We start from the raw sequence: 6,000 nt of genomic DNA on the forward strand, positions 1-6,000 counted from the left end.
GTTTATGCGGATGAGGACCGCAAAATTGAGGCTTACATTGATGGTTTGTCCGAGAAGATTGAACACGGGGTTGAGTCCAGTGAACCCCAGACTATTGAGGCAGCTATGTCTATGGCCCACAAACTTAATGACAAGGTGTTGAGAAGAAGCAAGACTACAGTTGTCGAAAGTAGTGAGGAGGTTGTCAAGAAGGCTGATAATGGGAAACGAAAGTGGGATAACAACCGCAATCAAAACCAAAATCAGCAGAAGAAACAGGATACCTCAGGTGCTAACAACAGGAATCAGCGTGTGTGTCCTCGTTGCTATAAAGTTCATGATGGTTACTGCACAGTTACTTGTAAGAGGTGCTCTAAGCAAGGGCACATTGCTAAAGATTGTACAGTGCTTTTGCCGGGGTCTGCTACTCCCGCGACTGGTGGTAATAATAATAATGTTGGTAATAGAGGTGGTAACGGTAACGGTAATGGGAAATCGAATAATGGAGGTAATCCGAGGGTTTGTTATGAGTGTGGGAAGCCGGGGCATTTCCGAGATGCTTGTCCCAACAAGAAGACTGCAGAGACTGCACGCGGCCGAGCGTTCAACAATAATGCTAAGGATGCGGAGGAAGATCCTAAGCTTGTTACTGGTACGTTCTCAGTCAACGATTTATCAGTTTATGTGTTATTTGATTCAGGGGCTGATTTAAGTTTCGTGTCGAGTAAATTAAGTCCGAGAATCAAAACGCCGTTAGCTCTCTTAGACAATACTTATGTTATTGAAGTAGCTAATGGTAAGGAACTTACTGCTAAGACTGTACATCGTAAGTGTAACATTAATCTGGGTGGTAGGGATTTCGAGATAGATTTGATACCGATTGAACTTGGTAGTTTTGATATTGTTATTGGTATGGATTGGTTGTCCGCGAACCGTGCCGAGATCGTCTGTTATGATAAGGCTGTTCGTATTACTGATGCGATTGGAGAGCCACTGATGGTCTTTGGAGATAAGAAATGCACACAGTTAAACCTTATTAGCTGTATGAAAGTTCGTAAACATCTCCGCAAGGGCTGTCATGCTATCCTTGCTCATGTTGTTGATCCTAGTAAGGAAGTAAAGAACGTTGATGACGTTCATATAGTTAGGGATTTTCCCGAGGTGTTTCCCGATGACTTACCTGGCCTTCCGCCGCAATGCGCGGTAGAATTCCAAATTGATCTTGTTCCTGGCGCTGCTCCTGTAGCACGTGCTCCTTATCGTCTTGCGCCTTCTGAACTTCAAGAATTGTCAAGTCAACTCCGTGAGTTGATAGACAAAGGTTTTATTCGTCCTAGTTCGTCCCCTTGGGGAGCTCCTGTTCTGTTTGTTAAGAAGAAGGATGGTTCTTTTCGTTTATGCATTGATTATCGTGAACTGAATAAGCTCACTGTTAAAAATCGTTATCCTCTTCCGAGAATTGATGATCTGTTCGATCAGCTTCAGGGTTCTTCTGTTTATTCAAAAATTGATCTTCGTTCTGGCTATCATCAGTTGCGTGTTAAAGAATCTGATGTTTCAAAAACTGCTTTTCGCACCCGTTACGGTCACTTTGAATTTCTTGTTATGCCGTTCGGATTGACAAATGCACCTGCTGTGTTCATGGACCTCATGAATCGTGTGTGTAGACCCTATCTGGACAAGTTCGTTATTGTTTTCATCGACGACATTCTTATCTATTCTAAGAGTGATGAAGAGCACGAAGAACACTTGAGGTTAGTACTTGATTTGTTAAAGAAAGAAGAGTTGTACGCTAAGTTCTCTAAGTGTGCTTTTTGGTTAAGAGAAGTTCAGTTCCTTGGTCACATTGTTAGCAAACAAGGAATACAAGTTGATCCTGCTAAAATTGAGGCGATTGAAAAGTGGGAAACCCCGAAAACTCCTACTCAAATTCGTCAGTTCTTAGGATTGGCAGGTTACTATCGAAGGTTCATCCAGGATTTCTCTCGTATAGCGAAACCTCTGACTGCTTTAACGCATAAAGGGAAAAAGTATGAGTGGAAGGATGAACAGGAGAATGCTTTTCAGATTTTGAAGAAGAAACTGACTACCGCTCCGATATTGTCTCTACCGGAGGGTAATGATGATTTTGTTGTTTATTGTGACGCATCACGACAAGGCTATGGTTGCGTTTTGATGCAACGAAAGAAGGTTATTGCGTACGCATCACGTCAGTTGAAGATTCACGAGCAGAACTATACAACTCATGATTTAGAGTTGGGGGCCGTTGTTTTTGCACTTAAGATTTGGAGACATTATTTGTATGGGGTCAAGAGTACTGTGTACACAGATCACAAAAGTCTTCAACATATCCTCGATCAGAAACAGTTGAACATGAGACAACGAAGATGGATTGAGACGTTGAATGATTACGATTGTGACCTTTTGTATCACCCGGGTAAGGCCAATGTTGTGGCTGATGCATTGAGTCGTAAAGAAAGGACTGAACCTCGCAGGGTTAGGGCCTTGAATATGACAGTTAGATCAAACCTCGCAAGGCAGATACTTGAGGCACAACAAGAAGCCTTAAAGGAAGAGAATTTTGTGAAAGAGAACGTAAGAGGTATGGCTAAGAAATTTGAGATTCGAGCAGATGGTACTAGGTACTTTGTAGGGCGTCTTTGGGTTCCGAAGTTTGGTGAACTGCGACAACTTGTTTTGGATGAGGCTCATAAGTCTAGGTACTCTATTCATCCTGGTTCAGGGAAGATGTACCATGATCTTAAGGAGCTGTATTGGTGGCCAAATTTGAAAGGTGATGTGGCTACGTATGTGGCTAAGTGTTTGACCTGTTCTAAGGTCAAAGCTGAACATCAAAAACCGTCCGGATTGTTGGTACAACCAGAAATTCCCGAGTGGAAGTGGGAAGGTATCACTATGGATTTTATCACTAAGTTACCAAGAGTTTCGGGTGGCTACGATGCGATTTGGGTGATTGTAGATCGACTCACTAAGTCGGCTCACTTTTTGCCGATTAGGGAAACCGATTCCATGGAGAAACTCACCCGTTTGTATTTGAAAGAGATTGTTTCGAGGCATGGTGTTCCCGTTTCTATAATTTCCGACAGAGATAGTCGATTTGTATCGAGATTTTGGCAATCGTTGCAAGAAGCCTTGGGCACTAGATTGGATATGAGCACCGCTTATCATCCTCAAACGGATGGTCAAAGTGAGAGGACCATTCAGACATTAGAAGATATGTTGCGAGCTTGTGTGATTGATTTTGGAAATGGGTGGGATAGGTATTTGCCGTTAGCTGAGTTTTCTTATAACAACAGCTACCACGCAAGTATTAAAGCCGCACCGTTTGAAGCTTTGTACGGTAGGAAATGTAGATCTCCTATTTGTTGGAATGAGGTTGGGGATGCTCAACTTACAGGTCCAGAGATTATTCACGAGACTACTGAGAAGATTGTTCAAATTAAAGAAAGGTTGAGAACTGCTAGAAGTCGGCAAAAGAGTTATGCCGACAAAGGAAGGAAAGATGTTGAATTTCAAGTTGGTGATCGTGTTATGTTAAAAGTTTCGCCTTGGAAGGGTGTTATTCGTTTTGGTAAAAGAGGGAAGTTAAGTCCTCGTTTTGTGGGACCGTTTAAGATCATTGAAAGAGTTGGACCGGTGGCTTATCGTTTGAAGTTGCCACAAGAACTCAGTGCTGTTCACGATGTTTTCCATATTTCGAACTTAAAGAAGTGTTTGGCTGAATTTGATCAGACTATTCCTTTGGAGGAACTTCAAGTTGACAAGCAATTGCATTTTATTGAGGAGCCAGTTGAGATCATGGACCGAGAGGTTAAGACTCTTAAACAGAGCAGAATTCCTATTGTTCAGGTCCGATGGAACGCTAGACGCGGTCCCGAGTTCACTTGGGAGCGTGAAGACCAAATGAAGCAGAAGTATCCGCATTTGTTCTCAGATGCCGAGTCAACCCCTGCGCCTGCTTAAATTTCGGGACGAAATTTCCGTAACGGGGAGGTACTGTCACGACCCTACTTTTTCCGTTATCTTTTTCCGTTAATTATTTAACGACCATTAACTGTTAGTGTGCCACGTCATTTCCATGACCTATATTATTATTTTTGTAATAATATATATATAATAATTATTATGTGTTATGTGGATATATGTATTCATATTTTAAATTATACGTTCCTACGTTCCGCGGATTTCCATCCGGCGAATCTTTTCGGTTTTTAAACCAACGGTCGAGCTTTCGGGATTTTTAAATCCTAAATATTTTAAATATGATATTTTAAGGTCATATTATTATTAGGTGTATTTATATTTATTTTTCGTCGCGCGTTTGTTATCTTTCCGGATTTTTAATCGCGTAAGCGTGTTTTCGCGTTTCGGGCTTCGTACGGGATCTCGGGCCACAAGGATTTCACCATTTAGCAAAATTGGGCCATGGGGCCCACCCCCATGACCCCCATTCGGCCGAAGTTCACCAAGGGAGGGAGTATACTCCCTTGATTTTTCTTTTTCCACTTCATTTTACAAAAACACAAAACCTAATTCTATTTTGAGCTCTCCTCTCTCCCTCTCCCCTCTAGGCCGTCGCCACCACCACCATACATCACCATCTTCACCACTTTTTATTGCTTGGATCATCAATTGGCTTGCATAATCGGATTCCTCTCGTCTTTCTCTACACATCTATATTCTTTGATTCTCGATTAGGGTATAAACCCTAACCCTAGAACTTTTCATATTTATTTATATTTCTGTATTTTGAGTTTATATTATTAGTATGATGTATATTAGTTGTTGTAATGTTGTTTGGATGCGTAGAATTACTCGTTTGCGTATGATTTCGGTTTGTAAATTTTGGACAGCAGTTTGATTCGTATATTCTGACTATATAACTGATATGAATGTTAAAATAAAGTACATAAATGAGTTCCTCTCGTCAAGACATTAATTTTAGACTCCGGATTCATGTCGTTTCGATTCCCGAAGCCCTAGATATGCTTAATTTGGTTTTTGTTAAAGATTGAAAGGTGTTCTTGGCATGAACAAGGTTGGGTCCGACTTTGTGACCATCCTTGGTGTCTTTAGGGTGTGTCATTTGGTTAGGACTGATGGTGAGACGAATTTTTATGTTCGGGTCACCTAAATCCGAGCCACGGTTCACCCGTTGTGCCCGAATTACCGTTTTGAGTAAATTGATTTCCCAAATGTTGTCATGGCTGATATCCACGACCTAGGGACTGTTCTTGGAGTGTTTTTGAGTTCATAATTGTGTCGGGTGGTTTGAGTAGGTGAAGTTGCATATGTGGCTTGCCCGAAACCGACACCCGGGGCTCAAGATACGACCCGACGAACTTTTAAACTTAAAACTTATGGTTAATGATTAAACTTATGATAAAATTTATGGAATTCATTATTAATTAATTTCTTATGATAAAAGAAGTAATTATTATTATTTAAAACATATGATATAAATATTTATTATATCATTTAATTATTAATTATAATTTAATTAACATTTTAATTAAACTTATGATTAGTAATACTTTTATTATTAAAGGAAAATACTTATGATAAGTATTAAATTTGTTTTTGAGAAATTATTAAAAGACTTATAATAAATATTAAATAATTATTTAATTATTATAAGACTTAATTATTATTTAATTATGACTTAATTATTATTTAATTATGACTTAATTATTAAATACTTATGATTTAATAATTTTAATTAGAAACTTATGATATGATTAATAATTCATTATTAATTAATAATACCTATGACATGATTTAAAATTCATTATAAATTAATAATATTTATATTATGATTGATATTTAATTAATTAATTAAATACTTATGTTATACTAATTATAACATTTCAACTTATATTAACTTTAATAATTCATTTTTATTTAATTAAACTTATGTTAAGACTTTATTATACACATTTGACTTTAAATAACATTATAACCTATGTTATTATTATAACTTACACTTTTAAAATTAATATT

The sequence above is a fragment of the Rutidosis leptorrhynchoides genome, chromosome 9 (assembly GCF_046630445.1).
Source record: "Rutidosis leptorrhynchoides isolate AG116_Rl617_1_P2 chromosome 9, CSIRO_AGI_Rlap_v1, whole genome shotgun sequence".
Classification (NCBI taxonomy): domain Eukaryota; kingdom Viridiplantae; phylum Streptophyta; class Magnoliopsida; order Asterales; family Asteraceae; genus Rutidosis; species Rutidosis leptorrhynchoides.